At 39.8% G+C, this 20192-nt stretch overlaps 1 pseudogene across 1 annotated transcript in view; it reads left to right on the forward strand.

Moving 5' to 3' along the window:
* The window catches only part of LOC146651017 (nectin-2-like), a 19395-nt pseudogene extending 5650 nt beyond the window's left edge, over positions 1 to 13745 (forward strand). Inside the window, exons 2-8 of the transcript XR_014907836.1 lie at positions 6105 to 6446; positions 6559 to 6861; positions 7829 to 7922; positions 11997 to 12154; positions 12665 to 12764; positions 12977 to 13073; positions 13362 to 13745. The product of XR_014907836.1 is annotated as a nectin-2-like (transcript). The remainder of the gene's footprint in view (positions 1 to 6104; positions 6447 to 6558; positions 6862 to 7828; positions 7923 to 11996; positions 12155 to 12664; positions 12765 to 12976; positions 13074 to 13361) is intronic.
* The last annotated feature ends 6447 nt before the right edge of the window (positions 13746 to 20192 follow it).

Here is a 20192-nt window from a genome sequence, read left to right on the forward strand (position 1 = left end):
GGCCAAAATAATTATATAAACTTTTCTCAATCTAAATATTGTACTTTGGTAGATTTAAAAAAATAAGTGTAGTGCAGGTCTATGATGATTTTTAGTGCTACTATCATCTAGTTCTGATTCTGGTTCTGTCTTGGTTAAGTCCTCAGTAGTTTAGTATTTATTTATTTATTGTCATTGTCAAGAACAATGAAATTGCGTTTGGGGCTTCCATACAACCCAAAAAAAAGAAGAAAATAATAAATACCCCTTAAAACCCAAGTGTACATATTTAACCCAGTGTGACTCCAATGCAATAAGACAATCCTTAGCAATAATGTTCGTAGAAATTCAGACAAAGACCTGAGAAACATGACAAAATACAACAATGCAACCCATTCAATATTATTGTACTGTGAGATATGATATCAGATATGATAGTTATCTATTTAAGAAAGAGGGGGGGGGGCAGGAGGGGGAAGAGAATAAAGATATGATGCACCAATGCAGACCAGTTCATTGCTATTAAGAAGTTGGATATGGTTATTGTCCGTGAGAGGGGGGCAGAGAGTTCAGGAGCCTCACAGCCTGTGGATACAGGCTGTTGGCCAGTCTGGATGTTCTGGCCTGTATAGACCTGTACCTTCTCCCTGAGGGCAGCAGATGGAAAAGGTGGCGCGCAGGGTGATGTTGGTCCCGCAGGATACTGTGCACCCTCCTCAGACAGCGAGTGGGGAAGATATTACTGATCTCTGGCAGACTTGTTCCAATAATTCTGCCAGCTTCTTTCACCACCCGCTGGAGTGCTTGCTGATCGGCCTTGGTGCAGCTGGGGAACCACACTAGAAATCCATACGTCAGAACGCTGCTGATGGCACAGTTGTAGAAGTTCAACATCAGAGATCTGGGAATGTGTGCGCTCCGCAGTCTCCTCAGGTAGTAGAGGCGCTGTTGGGCCTTCCGTACAACTGAGGTGATATGGTTGCCCCAGGACAGGTCCTCGGTCACAGTTACCCCCAAGAATTTAAAACTGCTCACCCTCTCCACCGCCTCACTGCCAATGAAGAGAGGCAGATGGTTGTTATGACCCCTCTTCCGGAAATCTACAATGATCTCCTTGGTCTTTTTGGTGTTTAAGACCAAGTTATTGTCGTGGCACCATGACTCTAGTTGTTGCACCTCTGTCCTATAGTTTGTCTCATCATTGTTGGATATAAGTCCGAGCACTGTAGTGTCATCTGCAAACTTAACAATGAGATTGGACGCGCAGGAGGAAATACAGTCATGGGTGAAGAGAGTGTATAGCAGAGGGCTCAGAACACACCCCTGAGGGGCACCGGTGTTGACCACAAGGGTGGAAGAGGTGTTCTTACCCACTCTGACACTCTGTCTACGGTTAGTGAGGAAGTCCACAATCCAGTTGCACAGAGAGGAGTTAAGTCCCAGTTGGTGGAGTTTGGGACGGAGTTTGTATGGCCGGATGGTATTAAAAGCCGAGCTGTAGTCTACAAAGAGGAGCCGTGCATAGGTGTTCCTGTGTTCCAAGTGCTTCAGTAATGTGTGCAGCACTGTGGCGATCGCATCCTCGGTTGACCGGTTCTCCCTGTATGCAAACTGGTGCGAGTCCAGGGATGGTGGAAAAGCAGCTCTGATGTGTTTAATGACCAGTCTCTCCAGGCATTTGGCGGGAATGGGGGTGAGTGCCACAGGTCTGAAATCGTTCAGACATGTGACATTTGACTGTTTTGGGATGGGAACGATGGTTGCTGCTATGAAACAGGATGGTACCAGTGAACAGGACAACGAGGTGTTATATATAGAGGTGAAGACGTCCGCCAGGTCCGCAGCACAGTCTTTTAGCACCTGGCCCAGCACTCCATCCGGCCCGGCCGCCTTCCTGGTGTTAATGCTCCGGAACACACGCCTCAGCTCATGAGTGCTCAGGACCGGAGCAGGGTCGGTTGAGGGGAGAGGGGACAGGACAGGGTCGGTGTTCTCCCTGTCAAAACGGGCATAAAAGAGATTTAGATCCTCAGCCAGAGTAGAACTGTCGGCTGAGGGTGATGGTGTTCTTCTTTTGTAGTCCGTGATAGCCCTGATGCCCTCCCAGACCTGCCTTGGGTTTGTGTTGTCCTGATTTTGAACTGTTGTAGTCCTGTTTTAATTCTGGATCAGTTCTGCGTCTGGTTGAATTGGGGTTTAGTCCCTGTGTCTTGATACAGCCCCGACTTCGTTCTGTCTTGCTGCTTAATTAAAAAACTAGTTTAAGGTGTCCTGCATGTGTGATATATATATTTCCCTATATGAAGTCATTCTTTTTTGAACAAAACTCAAAACAGAGCCTATTAATCTTTCAGTCATTTCTAACCCCACCCCCCCCAAAAAAAAAAAAATCCCACATGCATACTACCCTTTAGGGCTAAGCCCCGGGTGTTTCAAATGTCTGGCTCCGCCTCTGTACTGTTACAAAACAAACAAACAAACAAAAGGTCATGGCCCATAAAAACGAAAAATCATCTTTAAATCATCAAACTGTAAATTATAAATTTTAAATTGTTATTGATCCCTTTACCCTTAGTCCTAAAGTGTATATTTATTTTGTTACTCTTCTCATATTTATTGTTGTTTACTTGCACTGCTGTAACCGGAGCCTCGTCGGCTCGTCTCTCTATACTGGACTGTATGTAGCGGAGATTACAATAAAGTTTACTTTGACTTCAGCAGCGAGCAGGCGCACCGAGGGCTCTCGCGCTCACTTTTCGCGCGTAGAATTTCGTGTTTGTTGGTTTGTTTTTACTTTCTTTTATTTTGCTCCAGCCAGCCAGAGGATCCCCCGCCGCCCCGCCCTCTCCTCCCTGTGTAAGCAGCAGGCGCACCTCGCAAACGGAGGGCGCCCTTACTCCCAGCAAATGGGCGATAGAAAACCGATCGATGCCTGTACCATTCCCACTATGCGATGGCCTGACGTAGGGGCAGAATGAGTACGAGCATTTTTTTTATTGCCGATGCCCATGATGCCGCCCCGGGCAACCGCCCATCGCCCGTATCAAAAACCGCTACTGGTTGTAGGTACTAACTAAGGTACCTTCCTAATGTCACTTCGCTGCAACAGAAAATCTTTGCCTAATGATTTGTTTCTCCGTAAAGTTGGTTTATGTGAATATCATTTTAACTCTATCAAGATCAGTGGATGGAAGTTATTGCGACTCCATGAGCAGTCTGCTGCTCCCGATGGTGGTGCTTCAGTGCACATATGTAGTAGAAAATATTATCCATATTTGGAAAGGTTCTGGTCAGCAGGTTTATTGTATGTCTTGTCTTTTGTGTCTTAAGAGACCTCTTGGTTGGACGACTTGTAGACTTTCTAATGGTTAACCAATGGATTTGCTCACCTGTGTTTGTGCCTGACATGTGCGCCCTGTGAGGTTTAATTCTAGGTTCTAGGTTTAAACTTTTAGGTGTGCTCAGCTCAAAAGCCCAGTCATTTTAATATCATACACGTCATGCCTTGTAAAACATCCTTCATAGTTAACGTAAAATTCTCAACAGAGTCCTCTTCTAGCTCATAAACTGTACGTGTGTAGTATTCCATTGCTAACTGTTCCAATATGCCTAAGAAAATACACAATATTTCATCTGATATTTCATAATGTCACAAATTACCAAAGGAGTGAGAAGTCAAAGGAGAGACATGATCAGCATCATCCTCTTCCTCCTCGCCTAAAGCCTCCTCTACTGTCTGGGCTTTAACAGATGAAAACATAAACCTGCTTATTTATTCTGGATATTGTCACAATTACTTATTTTCAGAAGATTAGAGCTTGATCACAAATTAGGCTACATTCTCGACCAATCGATCGATCAATCAATCAATGTATTTATAAGCACATTTATAAAACAACACAAGTTGAACAAGTTTTGTTACTTTGTACAGCACGTACAAAGTAACAAAACAAAACAAAAAAACAAGCACCAAAAAAGTAACAGAAATGTTACTTTTGTCCAGCAATATTATATCCACTTCAGAGAAGGTTTCACTTATGCTGGCTGTAGCTTCCACCCAGAGAAAGCTTAAGCCTCAACTCATAGCCTCTGTTGTTTATTTCAGCAGCTTCACTCATTACAATCACAAACCAACACAAGAGCTTGTTGCCATTTTTCAGCTGAAACTAAACTCATCTTTTACTCTCCCAGTTTCTCCTTATTTCTCTCCTAGTGATCTTTAGCTTTGTTTCTGTTACACCACAATTAAATCCATATCGCTTCTTTCAAAATAACACATCCCCCTTTATAGGAAGTAAGTAAATAGAATTTATTTATATAGCACTTTTCACAGATAAAAATCATAAGGACTTCACAATAAAAGCAGAAATATATATAAATAATAATATGAAACAATGAAAAAATAAATTAAAAGCTTGTTTGCATAGAAATGTCTTCAGCTGCTTTTTAAAAGAGTCAGTGGAGTTTGTACAGGATAAAGAAAACAGAAGAGAATTACACAACCCTCGTGCCACTGCCTGAAAAGCCTAATCCCCACATGAACCCAGTACGTGGGACCAACAGTAACCTCTAACCTGAAAATCTGAGGTCTAAAGCATGAGATTTTAACAGGTCAGAGATATATTGGGGAGCTTCTCTGTGTAGAGCACGGAAGTTGTTTTTTTTTTTTTTTAAATAAAACCTAAACTGGACTGGCAACCACTGAAGAGAAGCCTGGAGTATTAACTGGAGTAGTATGTGACGTCTTATTAGTGCCAGGTAAAGTCTTGCCACAGTATTCTGTACACTCTGAACGCGATCCAAAGCTGATCAGTTGAAGTAAGTAACCTATTCAATAAAACCTATTCATGAATGAAAGAAACCTACAGACATCTAGTAGTGAGATTTTACACATTCTAACTTGTACTTGTATTTTTACATTGTTGTGTTGTTTTGTTTTGTTTTACTTGTAGATTGTAGCTCTTTGTTAATGAGTGGTGAGGAGAGTTTTTGAGGAGCCTTGTTCACTGAAGTTCACTGTATATAAAATTTTATCATGAAAAGAATAAATGAAAGATGAATTCAAGCAGTGACCCCAAGATATGAATCCTTCATTCGACTGGTCACATGTTCCTTAATTTCTATACAACAGGGCAGAGTTTTTATGTAACTAACTGAAAGACTTTAAATTGTTTAGCTTTTTGATTATCCATCCAAACTGCAACCAGGATCTGGTTTTACATTGTTTTGAGCACATGTATTTGCTTATGACTTCAAACTGAAAGCATGGGAATCAAGCTGCAGATTATTGTTTTCACATTCCTCTGTCATGGAGATTTAAGGTGGGGTATGTTTTCAAAGTCATTTTCCCAGGCCACTAGAGCATGCAACCTTGAGTGTTTCACATGTTGTTAAGGACATGAGTTGTTACCTTACTTGACAGATTTCAGTGTATGTTCTTGTTATTTTGATCATTTAATAAACAAAAGTAATATTAATCTTGAGTAGATTAAACACCTAAGAAAATGGTTAAAAACATTAGAAAAACCAAACCTGCAGAGAGGTTTTGTCATGCCTGCAGTTCATTTGTCATTACTCTGTAATCAGTGGTGATTAGAACATAATTCCATCAAGTATACCAATTTTTGTCACTGTTAAGTTACAGATGACTAACATACATTGGATGTGACACAGGAAGAAGATGCACACAGAGAACATAACATAAAATGTTACAATAATTATGAAATAAACAATCTTTATGGAAAAACAAATAATTTAATGACTTTTTAACATATAGATGGTAATAATTTCTGGCCGTGTCACAGTGTTTTGCAAAGTTTTGTTCAGGTCGACCTATTGGTTAGGGAGCAGGAAGGATACATACAAGCATATATACATGCTATGATACATATAGTAAGAACATTATCACTATCCTAGGGATTTATCCTTTAGTTGAAGGCAGAATTTTTATTATGGGAGGAAAACGCTGTATTTGTCTGAAAAGAACTACCAAACATAAGTTCAAGATTTAGCGAAGAAATCAAGCACACACAAAGAAAGAAAAGTTTGGTTTACCCTTCTTAGAGACTCTTTTTTTCCTTTCTACTTTTATTTGGCCTGATCTTTAATAGTATTTCACTTTCCAGCTCTTCAGGTGATTGGTGGAAGTGTGACAGTGGTTCAAGGAGGTACTGCTATCCTACCATGCCATGTCACTGGTACCGATGATGACCTGACACAGATTACCTGGCAGAGGAGGACAAGAGAAAAACCTCACAATGACAATTTCCTAACTATCCTACCCAGAGAGGGAGTGCAGTTTGTCAATGGAGGTGATGATCGATTTAAATATATCGGGAATTTTAACAACAAAAATGGAACTCTCCAGTTATCCAATGTTGCCCTGAAGGATGAAGGCAGCTACACGTGCATCTTCACCCTGTTTCCCAGTGGAAATCAGAAGACTGAGATACTTCTAATAGTGATTGGTATGTACAAAATATTCCCAAAATTCTGGGCGTTTGTATGTGAGGCAGAGACAGAGTTACTTTTACCATTCTTCTTGCATGTTGACCTACTTCTGTGCTGTAACTCTCCTAGTGCCTCCTTTCACAAACATCAAGGACAATCTTCCCACTTTGGGCAAAGAAGAGGTTTTATTTGCTACCTGCACGGCTGCTGGATCGAAGCCTCCTGCAGAGGTGAGGTGGCTCACTGATGCTTTGGGAGACAAAGTGAGGACGACAACAAACTCCACACAGTATGACAACGATACAACTACCACAGTCAGCTCTCTGTTTGGTGTTCCTACGAGTGAGATTAACGGTCACCAGGTCCAGTGTGTCATCAGCAGTGACGCCATGTCTAAAGAAGAAACCCTGCCCTTCAGCATACAGATCTACTGTGAGTATCAGCTGTTAATAGAGTTTATTATTTGTCTTTTGTGTCATTTTTAATAAAGATTTTTTTTATTTGACCATAAAAATGTATATTAAAATGATATACAGATATAAACAGCCATAGATTGAACTGAAAAAAAGAAGTTGAACTGAATCAGGAAAAGCCCCGTAAGGCAGTATCAAATACTCTTTACCAGTCAATTTGTACTGTCTAGATATTTCAGCTGCCTCAAATGAGTTTTGTTCACATGAGCGCAGGTATCAACTTACCAATATTCATCATTTAATAATTTTTCAGTTGTATGTATATGTTCAGGTCAGAATTAACTTACAGCAGCTAAAGTCAGAAAATGGCTCAGCAATCCAGTTGTTTTAAAGCAGAGGTACCATTTATGATTTTGGGGGCACACCACTATCCTGCAAAGTAAAGCTGCTGACGATGTCTGTTTTTAGCCATGCCTATTTTGTTTGTTTCTGGTCTACTACTTCCAGCATGACAAAACACCATGTGACAAAGTCTGCCTAAAACTTGTTTGTGAAGCCTGACAATCAGTCCATTATTTTCACTGATCTCCACAGTCATAAGATCCATTCAGTACACATGAGGAATGGCAGAGGATGAAGCAAAACTAATAGAGGCTTGTTTTGAAACTGAACACAGGTTCCTCTGGTTTTGTCCGGTGTTATGTATCTGGTGGAAGTCCCTGAGAAGAACACAAAATTTAATATCCTCAAAACTTTCCATAAAAAAAAAAAATTTAATATCCTTTTTTCAGACAAGGTGATTGTAAGTGAACCCTTGGCAACCTTCAATGTGTAGCATAGGATCACTCCTTCAAACTAAATAAAAGAAACCAGAATTTATGGTTTTGTGTTACATGATAGGATTCCGGCAAATGTGAAATATTACTTTGACACCATTAGTATTTCCTCATTTCAGAATTAACACTGTTCTCTTTCTGTTTATGCAGTCCCTCCCACAGAAGTGAACATTAGAGCAATTTCTGAGAACTCATTTGAGTGTGTGACAGAAGCCAACCCAAGCGCAAACTTTACCTGGAGCAGGTAAAGTAGTTTGAATAATGATTTAAGCTGAAACTTTAATTTGCTTCTTTTTGTTTGTCTTGTGCAACCTGTTTTTAAAAAGCCCCGAGGAACAAAAAGATGTATTGTATTTAGTGATATACAGTATAACACATAATAAAGTTGTTGGGAGTGAATTGTGGAAAATTAAAGAAGGCAACATTTAAACTTTAGCTGATGGGTGTTTCCTGAACATGCACGCTTTAGGAACAGACTGTGGTTAAACTGTAGGTTCTGAAAAAAATAAAATAATTTAAGGTAAATATATACATCTACAAGTAGAGAAGTTTGGGGTATTATTGTTTTTAGATGTTTTACTAAGTTTTTGAGGTTTTGTTCTTTTTGTCTTCCAGATATTCCTCCTTAGCTGTAGTTAAAAATACATTAACATGGAAAGTTATGCTATGACGAGGCATCTGCCACGTGTTTGTCTTTTCACAATTCACAACAGTCTCTACTCCTAGAATATTGCTCATATTTTAGTGAAATATTCACAAAATTATCACATAATGGGTCTTCACTCAAACTGGGGTCAAGGTCATAACTCTCATTTTATGGGCACTTTTCTATGTTCACAAGAATTACTCATCAAATTTTAGTGAAATTAGATAAATGTGACCTGGATATGACAGTTTGGGAGTTTTCTTGACTTGAGTGGATGTGAATTCTCATTGGTGTGTGCAATACAGCCAACCAGTGTCAATTGAACTTATAACTTTGTGAACATATCACGGCACTGGGTCCATCTGTCTGAAAGCCCCCACCATCATTCCCATCCCCCAAAGGACTGGAATAGACAGCCTCAGTGACTGCAGAATCATACTCCTCATGTCTTGTGGTCATGAAGTGTTTCTTGTGGATAGTGTCTCAGCACATCACAAACATCACAAACCTCCTTCCTCCCTGTCTCAACCCCCACCAATTTACAGTTTACAGCACAGATTTACCATCACCCTTCACAGAACGCGAAGCCATCTAGAGAACAGGAAGAGCTATGTGAGTATGCTCTAGCGTTCAACACCATAATCTTATCATCACCTTCAGATGCCCCTCCCAACTGGTCCTGGATCATAGGTTCCATCACCACCTGGCCTCAATCAGTCAGACAGCCCCCATCCAAGTCTGTCTCCAACTTCAGGTTTCTGGGCACCCACATCTCTGCCAACCTCACTTGGACCCACAACACCATTGCCCTGGTAAAGAAGGTCAAGCAGTAGCTGCACTTGTTCCATATCCTGAGGAAGAATAACTTTGAACCAGTAGCTAAAACTGGTCTTCTATTTCTCCTTAGAGGAGAGCGTGCTCTCCTACTGGCTGGGTGGTAGGCTGCACAAGGGGGAATTAACACTACCTGAAAAATCATTGGTTGCCCTCTGCCACCCATGGAGGCCTTTGCCAGATCCTCCTGTCTCAGGAGAACAAAGTCCATCACAGGCGCTCTGGACGGCGCCTCATGTTATTAATCAGGTTCCAAACATCCAGACTCACAAACAGCTTCTTCCCCAGGGCTATTTAGACTGTAAACAAACACTATCCCCCACATAGTATGTGCCTTTGTATTGTATACCTCTTTATTTGTATATATTCTCTCTTATCTGTTGATTATTCCTGCTGCATTACTATTTATATTTGGCCTGGTGCAACCACAATTTATGTACATACACTGACAATAAACAGCTATTCTATTCTATTGAGGGATTAGCTTACTCAGCTTAAGTAGATGCTATAATAAGTCATGGTTGGTTCTTCAGATAACAATCAACAAAACAAACATTTAAGGTATTTATTTAAGCTGTTTAGTTTTTAGCAGTTACTGTCAGCAGTTTCACATTTTACTGTATTCCCTCTGGCAAAAACTGTCATTACTGCAGGCGTAATGCTTGCTGTAATGTTTTTTTAGCTTCACTGAACAGATTTAGTGAAGCTTGAAACACCCCGAGGTTTTACTCTAGTTGTTTTTGCATTTTTACTTCAAGTGCATTTTGTTCAGGAGTTTCCCTATCGTGATTTTAAGACCAAAATTCATCATTCATTTCTCATTTGTAAATGGCCTGTATTTGTATAGCACTTTACTTAGTCCCTAAGGACCACAAAGCGCTTTACACTACATTCAGGCATTCACCCATTCACACACACATTCACTCACTGGTGATAGCAAGCTACATTGTAGCCACAGCCACCCTGGGGCGCACTGACAGAGGCAAGGCTGCCGGACACTGGCGCCACCAGGCCCTCTGACCACCACCAGTAGTCAACGGGTGAAGCGTCTTGCCCAAGGACACAACGACCGAGACTGTCGAAGCCGGGGCTCGAACCGGCAACCTTCTGATTATAAAATGAACTGCCAATCTTGAGCCACGACCACCCCATTGGCCCCATTTGTGTGTGTATATATAGATACATATGTAGATTTCCTGTACACAATTAGGTACAAACGGGCCACAAGTGAAGGTTAATTGTGTGTAAAATGTAAACTACTTCATGAAACTGTATTTCTTTTTGGGTAAATCACTGTGGCGACTTATGTCAAACTCATAACCTTGTCTTATTATTAGTGTTGTATTTTATGTTCTTTTGAGATTTTTCATTATTAACTGATAACAGCTGATTGGAGTAGGTGGCGTAGGGATCATTCCCTGTTGAAAAAGAGTCACATGACCAAATTTATGTGAGGACACATGAAGTCTGAAGCATAAAGCCCAGCAGACAGAGAAAGTAGATGAACACTTTTATGGTAACCTTCATCTCCAACATGGGTTTTAGGTTTTGTTAAACCAGCTAATAAAAAGAAAGCCTGACTGCAAAAGCTAAAAAGAGTTTTGAAAGATGGTTTCATTTAATTACTCTCAAATCAAAACCAATCAGTCATGTCTCGTTCAACTATGAGGGTAACACGTTCACTCAGACATGATCAAATGGGACTTATTCATGGGTATAAAACAGTGGGCACTAAATATATAACTATTTGGTCAGGTGTGATACAGACTTGCCTGTTTTTCAGGGTAGGGTATTTCCATGATGTGTGCACAGTTCATATTGAACATAAGGACATAGTTAAATGAAATGCTGATTCATGAAAAAGAAACATCCATCCATCCATTTTCTTCCACCTATCTGGGGCTGTGTTGCTGGGGCATCCGCCTAAACAGAGAAGCTGAGCCTGCCTTACCACAGCAACCTCCCTCTAGCTTGTCAAGGGGAATGCCAAGGCGTTCCTGACCAGCTGAGAGATATTATCGCCCCAGCGTGTTCCACATTTTGCCTCCTTCCAGTGGGACATAGCCGGAACACTTTGCCCTGGAGGCATCCTTGTCAGATGCCTGAATCACCTCAACTGGCACCTTTTGATGTGTAGCAGAGTAGCAGCACTACTCTGAACCTCTACCAAATGGCTGATGTCCTTGCCGTATCTAAAGGAGAGGCCAGCCACCCTTAATTTCCTCCACTTGTATCTGCAATCTGTTCTTTCAAAACAATAACGCTAAAGTCCAGACATTACAAATGACATAAACATTTTTTTTCACATTGCAAAACAGTCTTTTTACACTAAATATTTCATTATGCATATTCACCAGTGTGACTCAGCAGTGCTTGGCTTCTCTCTCTCCAGTTCACTACTTATACATTACATGTGAGGAATCCCTGGTAAATGCAGTGTTTATGCATTTAAACAGTTTTGCTTTAAGTGCCTCTAAAGCTTCATTAAGTTATTTGTAAGAGTTTTAGCATCAGTGATCCACCTAAGATGAAAGAAGCCATCTATGTCAACTGTGAATGACCTTTGAACAGAAGTGGAGGCTCTGTTCATTGAACAGAGCCTCCACTTCTGTTCAAAGTATTCTGTAATCCAGTTTTAAAATCCCTTCCAGATGCTTTTTCTTTCCAAGTTCCTTAGACTAGTGTGGTAGAAAACTTTACCCAAACTAAGAATGTCTTCACAAATGATGTATTTCAATTAAAATTGAATTGACTGAAATTCATTGGACTTTTGGCACATCTCGCATGTTTCTGCCCTATCTCTACATTTCATGTTGAGCCTCATTTATGTTTTTCCAGATCTGCCCAGTCTTTCCTGCAGTCTGCTGTCAAAGTAGATGGTGCAAAGCTACAACTGCTGAGTCTGACCTCTGATCTAAACGGCCTCTATCAGTGTGAAGCGTCTAATGCATAATATGGAAGTAAACATGGTCAGCTCTATGTGCATGTGGCATCAGGTGAGGTCAGCTTGGATTTAGCTGTGCAGTTTGTCAAAATCTTCTGAATTGTTTTTGTGATTTCTGAGCTTTTGTGTGTTGTTATTCTGTTTTCTTTTTTGTCCATTCCTGTCCAAGGAAACTTGAACATCCAGACAGATTTCTTTGGTAAGCAGCTAGTTTAGAGAAGTGGTTGCCTTATCCTAAGTCAGCACAAAACAGACAAGTTAATGGATAATGGATGCCTTACCCAGTGCAGTATAGGATCATATTCAATTCAGTTCCACCAATGGAAGCTCAGACCATGTCCTATCTTGTGATTCATTTCATGATCATATCAAGTTTGTTTCATTTACTTTTGTGCATCAGAACTTGTCAGTACAGGGACATTTTTGAATGTTTGTGGTACTGATGTTGCATGGTGTTTGAATACCGTCAGATTCATCTTAATGTGAAATATAAAACTAAATGCCAGGTAAGTGAGAGAGAACAATAGATCATTTCATATTCTCACTCCCTGTGTCTTTGCAGGAACATGCTTGGCTGCTTGGGCCTCATTTGCTGTTTTTCTTTTCCTGAATGTCATTGGGGCTGCAGCATGGTGGTTTTTCAAATCTGAATATTTTCAAAGGTGCGTAGAACAATAATCATACAAGCATACATTTAGGATGTAGCATGATAAGTAGCTATTATAGTATTTCAATATTTCATATTGTTGAAACTCCTCAATAAAAGCTAAAAGTCTCCACTTGAATTTAAAATTGATTGATTTTATTTCAAAATTGACCCCAAAATTTTCCAACTCTATACGACAAACTATATCATTTTTTCCTGTGGTATTAGGTTTTTCCCCATGCATGGTGATGAACACAGTGACCCACGATCTCCCAGTAGTCCAGGTGATGATCATGGACAAGATCACCAAAAACTGCAGAGAGAGGTTAGTACAGTTAATTTGTTGAAATGTGAGTTTTTCCCTCACTGTTAATATGTGTCTTGAAATATGTTGGCACTAGTGTAAAACTCTCTGATATGCAGTTACTGGGGGTGTATTTATAGTTTAATTATGAAGAAATTATTTTATTTAATCTCTAGTAAAAGACCCAAATAGTAACAGCAGTAACATTAATAGCTTATTATGATTGTGTTTAATATTATAGAAGTTTAAATGTTTTTTACTAAAATCTCCAGTTGAAAATTAACAAATATTCTGAATTATCCGCCTTAGGAATCTGTCTGACAGCAAAAGAAGAAAAACATCTGGACTGAGGGCTCCACTAGTCTTTCAGCTGGTAAATGAACAGATGAAACACAGGTGGAAGTTCCTGGTATCCATTCACATGCCTACCTCTATTTTATTTACCTTTCTTTCTACCTTTTCTTTTTTTTTTCCTTCTTTTTTTTTACTGTTGCCACACATTAAATTTAGAGTAATCCCCACTGATGCCTGCTTGTTGATGGAAATATAATAAAGTATTTTACAAATATATATCGGCTGAAAATATAATTTGGACATTAATTAGGCCTACAAATCAATATTTTCAGATACTATTTGCTGACCTGGGGGATTTGTATGAACAGCATTAAAATTCACTCAGACTATAAGATTTTGTTTTTCATAGGCAGTCTAAAAGTTGAAAATTTGATTTACCTTTGTCCTTTTTTGTTTTGTGTTTTTTTTCTGGTTCTAGTGTCCTGTTTAAGACATTTGAAGTAAACTGTTACCAAATCAGTTTCTCCCGGTTCTTTTATTCGTCGAAACTTCCAGAGATGGCACCGGAACTCAGTAGTCATTTTCACAAAACTTTATTCATCTTTATTTAAGCATGCTCTTCTAGAAGGGAGGCCGGTGTGTCCCTCTGCCAATCTTCAACCCTTTGTTCATTGCAGCTAGCTTTATAGAGTCCCCTATCATAAAACCCCCGCTACGGTGTGCTGCAAACTCTGTCTTTGTGTCTATGTGTGTGCTCGTGTGTGACTGTGTGCGCATACCTGTGTGTATGTGTGAGTGCTCATGAGTGAGTGTGCGTGTGGATGTGTGTGTGTGACAGTTAAAACACGGTGGGGGTAGATGACTCCCTAGAGGTCATAAACCCCTCTCCCTTCTAGACCACAGTTACAGGTATCATAAATGTTGCGACCTCCACCCTAAAGCTTCCTCTGGGGAATTTCCACTCAGTGGGGGAGAGGTCCTACTCTTTGTTTTACTTTCACAGTTCAAGTGGGGAGGGGTCTTCCTACTCCTAAATTCACGACACAGTCAGCCTTTATTATATTGAGGGCAGTGTCAGTGTCTCTACATTCTATGTTAACACATTTCTAAACTCTAAATCAGCTAAATATTTAACAAAACTTAAATGCTTTTTCCTTAATTTGCTGACAAGTGACAATACATTATCTGCAATGCTTGTGTGCAATATATACATTATATATTTATACATGAATTAAGTTGTTCAAAACACTTAGTTGTTAGTGGTCTGGGGAATTGTGCTTGTAATAGCTCCTTTTTGTCAAAACCAACTAAATAGAAACATGAGATAAATTTAACAGTTTCAACTGCAAAGAGCATTACTGTTGGAGTTATTTTTGGATTCTTGAAAGCAGCGTGGAATTAGCGATGCCCATTGAGGTCAACATACCCAGAAAACCCAGATAAGCTTTGTTCAGCTGAGCTAAAGTGTCAGTAAGAGTATTTCTTGATATTCAGTCATTTCTCAGAGGAATGCAGTCCAAGGTAATCCAACAATCCAGGGTAAACGTAGTGAAATAGAAGCACCACTCAACTATGATTTGAGTAACACAGCCTATCTTGCAGAACAGAATGTTTCTAATCTGGATCTATTTATTCATTTTTGACCTTCTACTTCCAACATGACTAAACACTGCGTCAAGACTGTAAAGGCTGTTTCAAATTAATTTATCAAGCTGCAAAATTACTTCATTGGGCTTCATTCATCTCCCTCAGTCATAAGATCCATGGTGTGCACAGAGAATAGCAGATGAGGAAAAGGTTTGTGGGTGATCTGGTGACAACCTTGAAAGCATATGAAAGAATCGCTCCCTGAAACTAAATGAAAAGTAACTAAAACAGTGGCTTTGACAAGATTCAGGCAAATTTGAAACATTCAGGACTTCAGGATTAACACATGTGTTTCTTTGTCTTTTCTCAATTTCTCCCACAGAAGTGAACATTAAGAAGATTTCCGAGGACTCGTTTGAGTGTGTGACAGAAGCCAACCCGAATGCAAAATTTACCTGGAGCAGATAAAATAGTTTGAATAATCATTTCAGTTGAAATATTTATTTCAGTACAGTAAAAAAAAAAAAAAAAAAAAGTCCTAAGAGAGAAAGAGAAGTATTGGATTGAGCACTGTATAACATGAAGTACATGGATGATAGTGAAGAGGAGGAGGTTGGCGGGCAGTGTGAAGAGAATCATTGGGAGAAAGTTGGGAAGGGGCAGGAAGAGGGACAGGGCTAGTGAAAGGAAAAGGAAAAAGAGAAGTGAGGGTATCGGAAGGATCTGATAGTGAAGGTAAAGGGGAGGGGTGGTTTGAGGAGGAGGGAATAAAGAGAATGGATCTACTGAAGTTGCCAAGAGTGCTTAGAGCACAAGTGGGAGAAATTAAGTATGCTAAGTTACTCAGAGATGGTAATCTACTGATTGGCTGTAATTTGGAAGTGAAACTGATGGGGGTGTGTATAGTTAAAGTGAAAAATACTGCAAGGGTTGGGAAAAAGGGAGTCAATGGAAGTAAAGGAGTCATTGTGGGAGTACAGGTAACTACAAGTATGCAGGACCTGGTGGAGAACTTAAAGTTAAGAAATGGTGAGGTTAAAGGGGTAAGGGGAATGACCAAGGAGCGTTTGTAAGATTCGGTGTGAGGGAATTTGTACCCAAGCCACTGAGATGTTTTAATTGCCACAAATTTAGACATATTGCCAAGGTGTGTAAAAGGAAGAGAAGGTGTACTCAGTTTTCTGCAGACCATGAGTATGGGAAGTGTGGTGTGGGAGTTAAGCCATAATGTTGTAGTTGCGGTGGAGAACATAGTGTTGCTTTTTAGGGGTGTGAAGTGATGAAACAACTCTTTGTTCCAAAGAGGAGAGTTGTGCAAAAAGTTGTGCAAAAATAAACATACAGTATGCAGAAGCATGTAAAAAAGAATGAAAGACAGGCTGGACAAGGTTATGGAGATGGTAGAAAGGAAAATGGAGGAAGAGAAGAAGAAGATGGTGACATTCATCGCGGGGGTAATAAATGCAACGTCAGATGTAAAGTCAAAAACAGCGAGGATTCAGATTATTGTTAAAGCAGCATGTCATAGTTTAGACATGAAGAATAACAGATGGGAGGATATTAGAGGCGAGCTTAGTTGTCAGGTGAACCAGGAGGTGTGGTGGTTAACTTTTCTTGTAACCATCTTAATCGTGCAGTCGAAAGCAAGGAGTCTTTTAGCAAATGGTCAAGATTTTAAGCAGTTTGTTTATGATCAAATAGAAAAGCCTGAAATAATCTGTGTTCAGGAAACATGATTTGAAGCCTTGTTTGGACTTTAGGTATGATAGGGAAGAGGGGAATGGAGGGGGGTGTCTGACATTGATTAAGGAAGGGATACCGTATAGGAAAATTGGAAGGAAGGGGGAGTTCGAGTACGTTGGGGTTGAGGTATGGTTGGGAAGGAAGGTGATGAGGATTATTAATTTCTACAATCCTTGTAAAAAGCTGGAAACAAGTAAGCTGGAAGAAATGGGTATGAAAGGAGATATTATATGGTGTGGAGATTTTAATGCACATCACTTGCTGTGGGGGAGTGAAGCAATAATTATGCCAGTAAAGAAACCTGGGAAGGACCATGGTGATCCTGGGAATTATAGGTCCATTGCTCTGACTTCTAATGTGAGTAAAGTGATGAAAAGGATGGTGAATGAGAGGTAGGTTCACTCCTTAGAATCAAGCAATATGTTAGCATTGTACCAAAGTGGCTTTCGTAGGGGAAGAGGAGTTATGGATCTGGTTTTATGTCTGAAGGATGAAATTAGGAATGCACAGATTAATAAAGAAGTGGTGGTGGCTGTGTTCTATGACTTAGAAAAGGCATATGATATGCTCTGGAGAGAGGGTTTGATGATTAAATTGTTTGGTTTAGGAATAGGAGGACGGACGTTTAACTGGATAAAGGATTTCTTTTGTGGGAGAACAGTTAAGCTAGGGACACATGTGTCAGAGCCATGCAAAACAGAAAATGGAACCCGGCAGGGAAGTGTCGTAAGTCCAACATTGTTTTCGGTTATGATTAATGATATTTTTAAAGAGATATCTGATAGTTTTGGTAAATGACTTCTCGCTGATGACGGAGTGGCTTGGGTAAGGGGGAGGAATGTTGACCATCTAGTTATGAAAAATTCAAGAGGGGATAGATAAGTGGGGAATGGAGTGGGGTTTAAAATTTCTGTTGAGAAAACTAAAGTCATGTTTTTCACAAATAGAAAAATAGGGTAAAGATATACAGTTGTTCTTGTATGGGGAAGGGTTAGAAAGGGTGGAGAGCTTTTGTTTTTTGGGAGTAGTTTTTGATAGGAAGTTAACTTGGAAAACTGGAGAGCACATTGTGGAGAAAAGTAAAAAGGTTCTTAATATCATGAGGTGTTTAGCAGGGTTGTCATAGGGTGCCAATTTTAATGCACTTAAAAGTATCTGTGTCATATTAATTCGATCAAGGATTGATTATGGATGTGTGGTGTATGGGGCAGCGGCTAAAACTTGGTTAAAGAAGCTGGATGTTATCCAAGCTCATGTGTTGTGGATTTGTTAAGGGGCAGTTAAAACAACGCCAGTATGTGCTCTTCAGGTGGAAGCAGGAGAAAAGCCTCTGCATATTAGAAGGCAGCAGTTAATGGTTAACTATTGGGTTCTTTGAAAGGTCCCAATGAGAATCATCCTGTAAAGAAGGTGTTGGAACATTGTTGAGAAAGAGGGAAGGAGTTCAATAATAGTATTGGATGGGTTGGGGATGATCGAGCAAGAGCATTTAAGGTATATGACAAATAATTTAGCCAGACAGTGGTATGGCCTTTAAGGCCCACTTGGACATGGGATTGTCCAAGTAGATAGAACATATGTGGATATCAAAAAGTCACAACAGATCTTTGTCAAGAATTTTACAGTAGATTCGAGGGCAAGTACAGTGGCTATGTGCAGGTGTACAAAGATGGATTGAAAGATCCAGAAAGTGAAGCAACTGGTAGTTCCAGAATTAAATATCAAGTTTGGGAAAAGAACATAAACTTTCTGAGTATATATGCAGTAGAGCTATATGCCATATTGATGGCATTAGAATGGGTGGAAGACAGCAGAATTGCAAAAGTAATAATATGCAGTGATTCATTATCAGCTGTGTTAAGGATTGAAAATGGGAATACAAGTAATGATCAGAACATTCTGTATGAATTTATGTTTGCTCACCACAGAGTGTGTGAACAGGGCAAAAGTGTAGTAATAACGTTGACGCCAGCTATAAAGGCGATATGGTTAATGAAAGAGCGGATAAGATGGCTAAAGTTATTAAAAGAGTAGACGTAGATGTTCAGATACCATTATCTTAATCTGAAGGAAAGTGTATAGTTTGGAAAGAAAGTAAGAAGTTATGGAAAATGGAATGATGAAACTAGAGGGAGACAATTTTACTGGGTACAAAATACAGTAGAAGTAAAAAGAAATAAAGGAATGAATAGGCAGGAGGAGATTGTTATATGAGTAGAATAAGATCAGGGCATTGTTGTGGTGTGGTGTTATGGAAACGGTTGAACATGTTTTTTATTAAGTGCAGGAGATATGGTAACTATAGGACAGGGGTGCTCACACTTTTTCCGCATGTGAGCTACTTATAAAATGACCAAGTCAAAATGATCTACCCACTACAAAAATCCAAAACATATACTTATTTATAAATATATTGAGGATTCTTTATATCTACAATGTATATACATGCATAACCGCAATATCCAATATTTCACAACACAATTAACTATGTAAATTTTTTGTCATTACCTGAGTTTACTCTGATGACTTGCACTGAATTGAATCAGCCAGGGATGCATAGTCCGGACAGTAGCTGCTGACGGCCAGGTTTAAGAGAAAAAACCGAGAGCTAAAAATTGGAGTTAACTCGCTGACTAGCTTGTCAGTTTTACTACACTGGAGTGTTCTGAGACGTTATATTTGGTATATCCAGACCATCCATCGGCTCTTACTTCGGAAACATGGCTTAAAAAATTTCTCTTCAACGACGTAATCCGATAAAAAAGAAAAACGATCTCTTTACCCATCGGCTTCCCTTGGCTGTCATGCGACCGGCTATTGCAGTTAATAATACAACAGCTTCTTGACATTAATGTACAGAATTCACCTGCTTGCTGCTACTACTGCACATTCACCCAGTGTATATACTATATATATATATATATAATGTTCCTCCTCTACACCCCCCCCCCCCAATTTTTGCACATGTTGAGGAGCGTGTCAGGCTACATTTCACTGTGTGTTATACTTGTATAACTATGCATGTGACAAATAAAGAACCTTGAACCTTGAACATTTTTTGGGTTTCTTTTTATCACTGTGTAACTGAGTGTAATTGAAAGCCTGCGTGCGCTAGTAGCTCTTGCCACAAGTTCCCAGAATCCTTTGCGGTTTTACCCCTGGTGGGCCGGTCTCTAGTCAAAATGCCCGGGCCAATTTTTTGTCCCAGTCCAGCCTTGACGGGCAATAATGTTTTTTGGCAAATACTAAGTCTTGGCTTCCTGTCAAAAAGTGATGAAAAGTGTCGTGCCATGGCGCACTGGCAGGGAGAGCGGATCCAATTAACTTCGCCTCCATTCCAACCAACTAAAGGTGAAAGTAGCAATGTGTAACTTGGTGAAAAAGTGAAAATCATCGTTTACATTAATTCAATTCAATTCAATTTTATTTATATAGCGCCAAATCACAACAAAAGTTGTCTCAAGGCGCTTCATAGATACAGAGAAAAACCCAACAATCATATGACCCCCTATGAGT

This window comes from Rhamphochromis longiceps, linkage group LG16, assembly GCF_057381845.1.
Source record: "Rhamphochromis longiceps isolate RC_006_pf linkage group LG16, R_longiceps_female_GT1.1, whole genome shotgun sequence".
Classification (NCBI taxonomy): domain Eukaryota; kingdom Metazoa; phylum Chordata; class Actinopteri; order Cichliformes; family Cichlidae; genus Rhamphochromis; species Rhamphochromis longiceps.